Raw genomic sequence first — 10,637 nt, forward strand, 5'->3', positions numbered from 1 at the left:
TGGATGGGCAAGTGATTGCGACGATGTCGTGTGGAAGGCCGTTCCGGTCTGAGACTGATCGGGGAAAGAATGGTGTGGCAAATGTAGTACGCGTACGTCCGGGCAGCTTAAAGGGTATGACCAATACAAGGCGAAATGCGTGCTGGAGGACAGATATGTACTGCGCCAGATGAAGTGAGCTGTAATAAAACTTATGAAATAAACACATACTCGCGATTCGACGGCGACAAGCCATTGTTGTTAGGCCTGCCTCTCTAACTAATTGATCATGGTTTGCAGTTCATCTCCTGAGTGACTCATCAAGGCTATGTCATCAGCGAATCGCAGATTATTAAGGTATTCTATGTTAACTCTCATCCTTAACTGTTCCCAATTCGGGCCTCGGAATACCTCTTGTAAACAGGCGGTGAATAGCATTGGCGAGATCGTGTCTCCCTGCCTGACGCCCTTCCGTATTGGAATTTTATTGCTGACTTTATAAAGGACTATGGTTGCTGCGCAGCTGTTATAGACATCTTCCAGTATTTTCACATAACGCTCTCTACACCCTGATTCCGCAATGCTTGCATGCCTGCCGTGGTTCCCACTGAGTCAAATGCTTTCTCGTAATCGATAAAGGCTATATATAGGGGTTGGTTATATTCGGCGTATTTCTCTATGACCTGAATGATAGTACTAATATGATATATTGTGGAATATCCTTTACGCCTGCCTGATCATTTGGTTGATTGAAGTTTAAGGTTGCCATGACTATTAGCGATTACCTTAGTAAATACCTTGTAGGCAACGGACAGTAAGCTGATCAGTCTGTAATTTTTCAAGCCCTTGGCGTCTCCTTTAACTTATGAATTAAGATAATGTTAGTGTTCTTCCAACCTTCTGGTACGGTCGAGGTCACCGCACTGCGTATACAGGGTGGCTAGTTCTCTAGCACAATTTCCCCTCCATCCTTCAACAGATCTGCTGTTACACCTGATCCTCACCAGCTGTTTTCCTCCTTTTCATTGCTCCTAAGGCTTTATTTACTCCCTCTTTCGTAACTGATATGATGACGCATCGCTGTTCGCTACTGTCTCGTTTATTATCGTTCTGATTACATTGGCTACTGAATAGATTTGTGTAGAACCCTTCGACTACTTTAACTATCCTATCCATACTGCTAATGACATTGCCCTCCTTGCCTCTTAATGCGTACATCTGGTTTTTACCTATGCCTAGTTTTCTCTTCACCGCTTTTAGTCTACCCCCGTTCTTTAGAGCTTGCTCGATTCTCTACACATTAAACTTCCTTATGTCGGCTACCCTTGCGCTTATTTATTAACTTCGATAGCTCTGCTAGTTCTGTTTTGTCTCTAGGGCTAGACGCCTTCATGCTTTGGCGTTTCTGAATCAGATCTTTCGTCTTCTGAGATAGCCCCTTGCCGGTATCCTGCTCAACCTCTTGCTTCTGGGCTCTCAAACCATCGGCCATTCTGCCTAGAGCCTCTGGAGTCCGTACTGTTTGTACCAACGAGTTATAACGTGGCTGTACACGCTGCTCTATACTGCTTGATTTTTCCAGTTTTGATATTTTTTCCTCGCGCATTCGTGCTGTAAGGTTATTAATCCTGGCAGCAATTTCGTCCTTCATATTCTCATACTTTTCGCACCGGGTCATAAGATCGGCCGCTCTTGTTTTGAGCATTCCAAGCTCATCTTGAGCACTGTTGTAACGCGCTTTCAAAGAAGTGAGCTCATGTTCTGCTGTTGAGGAAAGTACCAGAAACACTGAAAACAGCTATACGAAAAAAAAAACACTACGTCTCAAACGCACATCGGCCGCAAGGGGTGGTCGTATCCCCCTTGCTGTTCAATCTCGTCGTGAAAGACCCCTCGAGCGTCCTGAGCTACATACGGGGAATCTAACACGCCCTATATACAGATGGCATTACGATCTGGTGCAATAATGGAAACATGGGGGAGGTCTAACGTCGCATACAGGAGGCAACGAATGCGGTACAGAACTTTGCCAGCGAATGCGGACTCTCCTGCGCGCCGGAAAACTGCTCACGATTTACGGGAGGGGAGACAGACCCAAAACGGCAGATGAGGAGCTGGTCCTATCCCTGTTCGGGATAATATGACACAGTCTAAGCATAAACTTAAAATTGTGGACCTACTAATGTAACAGTCCATAAACAGCGCCGCCATGGTCCGGAAGATAGTTAGCATCCCGGACCAGATCGCCCGCATGACTCGTAGGATGGCATCGAGAAGGCACGGCTTTAACGAAAACAAACAATGAGACCCATCTAGACCTTCGGGATCCCAAAAATCACATTCGGAATTCCATACCTTAATATCTGGAAATAAAAAGCAGCAACGCTCGAAACAACGCTTAGGGAGGCGTGCAAGGCGGCCTTGGGGCTGCCAACGTATACCTCAACTGAGAAATTCCTCAGATTAAAGACTTGTAACACAGTACACGAGCTAGTGGAAGCACGTCGCGTCAATCAGATCTTAAGACTTCGGAACGCACGTCGGGCAGAAACTCCTGGAAACTCTCAAAAATTAATCCACTACCTACGACAGTAGGTAGTGGATTCTGCCCAGAACCAGTGGTTCTGCCCAGAACCAGTCTGAAAGAATATCTTCATATCTCCAATATCCAGACGCATGTGACCTGAAATAAACAAACGGCAGAAAAGAAGCTCGGACGAAGATGCTATTCAGAAGATGAGAGCGGGGCAAACACACTCTTTACTTGGATCGACGGCAAAATGACGATTGAAGTATCTTCGCCAGGAGGAACACTCGCAAATAGCACCAGCGTAATTACCAAGGACCCCTTCATCGCCGAAGAGCCAGCGATCGCCCTAGCCATGACTAGAGACCCAGACACAGTCATACTGACAGACTCCCAAGCTTATTTCCAAAATTTCATCAAGGAATATTTGGCCGGATCGAAATGAATATCCTTAAGAGGACGCAAATTGAGAGCGTACACATCTCATGATGTCCCGGGCACATGTACTTACGGAATCCTTAACTGGGCCGTACACCCGAATGCTCGAGCTCTCCTCCCCCGATCGCCCGGCTGACGGGAACACACGTACGCCACGCCACCCCTCTGATCACCTACTGATAAATCCTCGAACACTACAGAACAGAAAGAAAAACATTCCCGCTCACTCCCAAATCATTCCCTAAACACGAAGAGGTCGTAAACAGAAGAATCCAATCCAACATTAGTATATGGTACTGTCGTGCAATAGGGGTGGTCCCGCAGCGCTCGCCACCCGTTTCGTGACTGAGCGCTGCCAGCTCTCTTGGCGGTAGCGAAGACTCCGGGTCAGGCGTCGGTGAGAACAACAAAAGGCGTTTTATACACTATACACGGGGCATTTGTGCAGATCAAGTTCGGCACGGGGGCCGAGAGCTACCAGCAAACACGACTGTTCTCGCACAACGACGTCCGGCGAGACTCCAGCGCGTCACACATCTCACTCCACTCGGGAGCAGCACTCGACTCACGGTGAGTCGGTCTCTCCCTCCAAGCGGCAGCGCTGGGGCTTATAAAGCCCGAAAAACGATTGTCAGACAAACGGTCCAATACAAAGGCAGCACTTCACGGCAATCCGAGAGGTCCAACCAGCGACCACGCTGGCCACCCGCTTCAAATTTGCCGCGGGCGGTTACTTCCAGGGGAAAGGAAAACCGGCGCCTCGCTGTCCCGCAGCTCGCTACACGTTTGGTCAAGCCGCTTGCTCATGCCTCCCCATAGGGCGCCGCTGCCGTGCGGCACAGCACCGTGGCTTGTCAAGGGAGCGTCAGTGTGCCATTGCCATGCGGCGCAGCACCGGGCGGGTGGCCGGGCATAACAGTACCCAGAACACTACACCCGGAGTGTTTACACTGTGGCAACCAGGCATTTTGTACGACATCATCTGGGCATGCCAACACAATCCCAATGTAGACACAATTCCAAACACCGAACACTCGCAGTGGGAGGCCGCACTAAGCAGCGGTGCCCCTGAGCGTCAGAAATTGTTTGTCGAAGGCACCCTTGCCGCCGCATGGACCAATGTTCCGGGTTCCACTTACGCGTTTAAGGGCGTCAATAAAAAATAGTTTTTATCATCACATATCTCGAAGGAGATCATTTGTGTGGGCCTGTTATGATCGTACTTCTGGCCACGCGGGCCGGAACAAGCGGCATCCGAGAACTGTCAACAAAGCCGACAACCGCGCGACGGCTGCATACCGGGTGCCCTCTATCACACCTGTTGGCCACTTCAACGGGGCGCTGGAAGACTGAGGCCTGCGCGAATGCGACAGACTCTCCCAAGGGCTACCAATCAGTACCGGGAAGCGATGCGGGGTCAAGCGCGGCTTATCCTCGACAACCGCGCCAGTTGGCCTTCCCTGAAAGCCGCCGGCGCAGCTCTGCCAGCGTATTTGACCGTCTCGAGAACATCCAGGGGTCAGCGGAGTTCAGTCATCATGTTTTGACATCGGCGTTCATCTCTAAAGGGGAAGCGGACACCGCGTACCCTTCCGCGTAGCCTTGCAGCTTGCATTGATGAAAAACACGCGCGACCGCCTGCAAGCCGTGGGGACGTGACCCGTGCAGATTCCTGTGTCTGCCCGATGTAGATGGCAACCTCCTCTCAAGCTCAACACTTGACGGGGGCGTGTTCCCTGGAGAGAGAGTGCGTGATCTGCCACAGTGAACTTGGACACGCCTTCCTCAGGAGACCCGGCCTCCCTATAGGATTTCAGAGAGAAAGAGGAGGAGGAAAGGCAGGGAGGTTAACCAGAAGAATAGCCGGTTTGCTACCCTTCACGGGGGGAAAGGGGTGAGGGGATGAAAAGATGAAGGAGAAAAGAGAGTAGCAGGAAATTAGTCACTATGCAAAGTCACAGCCTATCGTGCAGGCCAGAAGTCCTCAAAAAGCGGAGCAGTGCCTTGGAGGCCTTCACCGCCGACGACCGCCGCGGCCAGTGGCCGAGAATCTTCGTTTCGGTCAGTGGGCGCAGGTCAACATGCTCCAGTGCACGGCAGAGAGACTGTTTTTCGGCGCTGTAAGCAGGGCATTCACAAAGAATGTGGGCTATAGTCTCATCACACCCGCAGATGGCACATGCAGGGCTGGCAGCCATACCTATTAAGAAGGAGTAGTGTTTGGTGAAAGCTACGCCAAGCCACAGGCGACACAACAAAGTTGCTTCACGTCGTGGTAGGCCGGATGGAAGCCGAAGCTTCAGATCTGGGTCCAAGGTTTTTAAACGGGAATGCGAGAATTGGCCTGAACTCCACGCGGCAAGCGTGATGTCCCGCGACAGTGGTCTAAGCCTACCCGCTGCGTCGGCTCTCGAGAAGGGGATGGACACACAATCGCCCTCATGGTGAGCAGTTCGTGCGGCCTCGTCCGCGCGGTTGTTGCCTGCGATGCCGCTGTGTCCTGGCAGCCATTGGTATACAATATCGTGCCCTTTGTTGATGGCTGTGTGGTGAAGCTCTCGGATTTCCGCGACAAGTTGTTCATGAGACCCATGGCGAAGAGCAGATTGTAACGCTTGGAGGGCTGCCTTTGAATCAGTGAAAACGGACCATTGGTGGGGTGTTTCTCCACTGATGTGCTCAATGGCGACACGAATAGCCGTAAGTTCTGCACCAGTCGATGAAGTCCGGTGTGATGTTTTCACTTTCTTAACTATGGTCCTTACGGGGATGACTGCAGAGCCCGAGGAACTGGAAGGGGTCACTGAGCCATCGGTGTATACGTGCAGTCGGTGTCCGTGTTTCTCATTCAAATATTTTAGAGTGGTCTGTTTTAGTGCTGTCGACGATAAATCAGCCTTCTTTTTGATCCCCGGTATGGAAAGAAGCACACGAGGTTGGTGCAGACTCCATAATGGAGAAGACGGTCTAGAGGCTGGTGTAAACTGGGTTGGTAAGAAGTCGCGATGGGCATCAATAATTTACGTAAACAATCTACTCGGCCGGTTAGCAGGAAGACTGGCAATATGGTGTGCGAGAATCCGAGAGAGGTGACGAATATGCGCTCTCAAGGCTTCGATTGTGACATAGGCAGTCACTTAATTCTCCTGAGCGATGAGTACTGTTGCGGCTGTAGACGCGCATTTTGGCAGTCCTAGGCAAGTCCGCAGAGCTTGAGCCTGAACACGTTGCAGACACCGCATGTTCGTTTTCCTCAAGTTTCTTAGTGCAGGGATACTGTACCGAAGGAATCCCATGAATAATGCGGTGTACAGCTGGAGCATCGACGGCACTGGTGCTCCCCACGACTTCCCTCCGAGAAAGAGAATGTGAACGATCGATGTCAGTCGCCTTTTCATGTACGAGACATGTGGGCTCCATGTTAGATTACGATCGATGATTACTCCAAGGAAGCGATGGCTTCTTTCGTAGGGTATTGTTGACCCATTTATGCGTACGGGGTAATGGGACATGCTCTTGCGTGTAAAGGCAACAACGGAACATTTTTCAGTAGAAACCTCCAGGCCTTGCAGGCGGAGGTAGGCCGCAAGAACGCTTGCCGCCTTTTGAAGCCTTGCTCGAACTTGGGATCGCGTAACTCCTGATGCCCAGATACAAATATCGTCTGCATAGACTGAGACTCTCGCCGACTGTGGTAGTACATCGACAAGGCCGGCAAGCGCAAGATTGAAAAGCGTTGGGCTAAGCACTCCACCGTGTGGGACCCCACGGGAAGTGTAATGTGAAGATGTTGATCCGTCCTCAGTCTGCATAAATAGTGATCGGTTGGATAGATAACTGCGTATTCAGCAGAACATGCGACCACCAAGTACTGCTGCTTCCAGAGAGTCCAAAATAGCTTGATGAGTGACGTTATCATACGCCCCTTTAACATCCAGAAACAACGCCGCGGTCAAGTGGTTCAGATGCTTCTGATGTTGAACTGATGACACCAGGTCAATCACGCAATCAATAGACGAACGTGCCCGCCGAAACCCGGACATTACATCTGGGTATATTTGATAGCGCTCCAGATACCACTCAATTCGCGTAAGTACCATCCTTTCCATGAGTTTTCCCACGCAACTAGAAAATGCGATTGGACGGTACGATGCTAGGTCAAGCGGCGATTTTCCAGGTTTAAGGACTGGAACCAGACGACTTGATTTCCAGGCGTCCGGAACTGTACCCGCACACCATGATGAGTTGAAGTGGTCTAAAAGAACACGTTGAGCCTCCTGACCAAGGTTCGCAAGTGCAGAAATTACTCCATCGGGCCACGGCGATGAAGACCGTCTGCAACCGGCAATGGCGGCGTCTAGTTCTTCCATGGAGAAAAGAAGGTCCATTCGCGAATCCCTAGATCTAGGCACTTCGCTGCAATTCAGAGTTGTGGATTGGTTCCTGGGACCTGCTATTCTTGCGAAAAATCTTCGCCGATCTCCACTTCGCTACGTCCTAGGTGAAGTGCGAGATACTTGAATGGCTGGAGCTGCTGAGGAGATGTTCGGAAACCACGCACCACACTCCAGATGCGAGAGAGAGACTTTCGAGGATCCAGTGATTCACAGAATGCCTTCCAACAAACAGCCTGCAAGATTTGAATTCTGCGCTGGATTTGCTTCTGTGCGCGCCTTGCATCCCTTAAGTCGTGCAGCGGCTTTGTGCGCCTGTATCTTCTTTCTGCTCTTCGTCGAAGTGATCGGAGGCGCTGCAGCTCCACATCGAAGTTATGAACTTTGACACTGGAGTGAAGAAGCATCTCGCGTATTCCATAGCCTCCTTGATGCGTTCTTCAATGCATGTTGTAATATCTTCTCTGCAGGCTTTTCCATAAAGGTTTTAAACATAGACCAGTCTATTCTTTGCGAACTTTTGGCAGCTCTGCATCCAGTGAGACCAGGAACAATAATATATGTGTGGATGTGGTCACATCTATGCGTTTCTACGTCGGCAAACCATCGGACGCGTCTCGCAAGGCACTGTTGGATCTCAGGCAGCAGCATCCCACCGCTGCCACCAGTTGTTAGGATTCAGGTAGCAGCATCCCACCACTGCCACCAGTTGTTAGGATTCATGTAGCGTGACTGGGCCGGAGAAGAGACGAGGACGATCGGAGGAAGAAAACCTGGAAAATTTATACAAGGACTATTTACATTATGTACAAGTACGGGCAACGAGAGTGCTTCTCAGTAAAGAGAGCTTCTTAGAAGTCGGGAGTCTCTGGTATCTCTCAAGAAGGGGCTCTCTCCTGGTACCAAATCAGCAGCTCCTTAAATACTCTTCGTATTCCCCAGATTCCTAGCGGGGGAATACAGTTCGAAGAATGATGTCCAATCACACGATGGCACTGATGGTACCACCCACGGCACGGCGGTCCTGATGTTTCCTCGCAGCTCGGTCGAGGGAAAGGGAACAGGACCCGCTTACGTTGTCGTCCACGCGCCCTCCAGGTGGGCACGCACGTGTGTCCGGACCGCGCCCATGTTGACCCGGAAGGCGCCTGCATGACACAGGAATGCAGGCTGTCTCCCAGCAGGGGTTGAAAGATCTTGTGCTGGTGATCGGAACGCGGAGGCTCTGTCGAAGGTGCGGCACTCGGGCAATTGTTCAACCCCAGAGTGACCGAAGGGGACCACACTGATACCGCACTTCGTCGTCTGAGGACCGGAACGAATACGCTTAGGTCGTCGCTGCTTCTGGCATTCCTGATCGAACACGTGGGGACGCTATTGTCTCTGCACCCGATGTTCCCGCAGCCACGTTTCTTCCAGAGGGCTCACCCACCCTCGCGGTGGTCCTCAGGGAATCCTCCCCATGCCCAACTTCGCCGAACTCCACAGCAGGAAGGAAGCGCGGGCACAACAGCATCGAGACACAAACGCCAAGTCCAGACAACTGCTGTAAGACAGCCCGCGAATGTGCGTCGGAGAACCGTCGTTAAGGCATTGTAGGTCGTAGTCAGAGGCGAAACAGACAAGACTTCTTCCCTTCGAATTCATCCTGGTGCCTCCCCACACGGCGTGATGCGCATTAAAGTCACCAGTGACGATCCAAGGCTCATGTGTTACAGCCAACAAGTCCCACAGTCTGCCGGCGTCAAACCTTGTTGGAGATAACTACGCGCCCACAGGCGTAAACGTCAGGGTGCGCCTTTTCACCGTTAAACAGACGTACTGGCTACGGTTGTGAGGGGTAACCGTGTGGTGCACATAAGTAAGCTCCCTTCGAATGTAGAGGATGACCTTGCTATTTTCCCTGTGAGTGGCGGATGCAAATGCTTCATAGCCAGAAATTCGGATGGGATTTTGTAAATCGGGCTCACAAATCACAAGGATTGGAAATCTGCATTTATAGACGTATTCACGAATGTCCGAAATGCCGGAATTGAGTCCACGGGCATTCCACTGGAAAATGTATGCTTTTCTGACTTGGCTTTCAAATGGTAACGCTGGGAGAGCCAATGCGTCTGGTACAGGAAAGCTGCAAAGACTGGATTTAGCGCGTCCAGTACCTGCAATGCATTCCGTGCTGCTGGCGAGTGAAAGCTAAACAGCATCACACGCATGGTGTTCATAACGGACCTCAAGATGGCAAACACCTGCACTTCCTTAACTAGGGCTGGATCTCTGCCTTGGGCTGGCTCAGCTGTAGGCGTCGGACAGTGGGGGCGTGGTGCCTGCTCAGACACCAAGGTCGAGCGTGGCTTCGGCAATGTTGGCCATGTAACCTCTGAAGAACTCGTTCCGGCTTCACCAGTCACCGGGCTTACATTACTCGGTGGCGGGGGAGGACAAGTAGCAGGAACGATAGGGGCTTCCCTGCCGCTGTCAGCCTTTTGTCTAGTAGATCGTCCGCGACGAGAACGACGCCGACGCACCGTAGCTGCGGCCTCTCTGTGCGTTGAATGGTCTCGCACCATTTGCTTCAACATCGCCCGTTCTTTCTTCAGGCGGCGACCGACTTTCGAAGAAGCGTCATGAGGGCCGCGGCAGTTGACGCACTTCAAGACAGTAGTGCGGCAACTGTCACCGCTATGTGTTTCAGAGCAACGCGGGCACGCTATGGTGTTATTACAAACACCACTTACATGCCCAATTTTCATGCACTTCCGGCACTGAAGCGGCTTCGGGACGAATAGGCGAACTTCATGTCGAAAGTGGCCAACCTTCACGTGCGATAGAATACAATCGCCCTTAAAAGTGAGCTTGACGCACCTTGACTTGCCGAGGCGCTTAACCTTGGTTATTTCGATGCTGTTCGTCGCTGGTTTATTGAGTATCAGCAGGTCGGAGTCAGAGATGTTCGCATCGATGTCGTAAATGACGCCAGCGGTTGTGCCATTGTTTTCAAGAACAAGTGAGCGGGCGGAGATGTCTCCGATCTTTTTGATGGTGGCTAGACTTTCCAAGGCGCTCCGCTCCGTTACATCGATGGCAAGGAGGCTCCTTCGGCTGTTGATCCTGATATCCTTGATCACCCCCGGGACGCGTGCCTCGAGGAACACCGACGTAGCTTGTCTGTTCAGCAGGTTGAGGTTGTCGGTGGGCGTTTCAGGCGCAAACAGGACTGTATGCGCCAATGCACCACGCGTCGTGATGACGGTAGATGTGCTTGATGAGGACGAGTCCTCACTCTTACGCAGTCTTCTCTT

At 51.4% G+C, this 10,637-nt stretch overlaps 1 pseudogene; it reads left to right on the forward strand.

Moving 5' to 3' along the window:
* The window catches only part of LOC144115310 (uncharacterized), a 44,127-nt pseudogene extending 39,461 nt beyond the window's left edge, over nucleotides 1-4,666 (forward strand).
* Nucleotides 4,667-10,637: the final 5,971 nt, after the last annotated feature.

This window comes from Amblyomma americanum, chromosome 1 (assembly GCF_052857255.1).
Source record: "Amblyomma americanum isolate KBUSLIRL-KWMA chromosome 1, ASM5285725v1, whole genome shotgun sequence".
Taxonomy (NCBI): domain Eukaryota; kingdom Metazoa; phylum Arthropoda; class Arachnida; order Ixodida; family Ixodidae; genus Amblyomma; species Amblyomma americanum.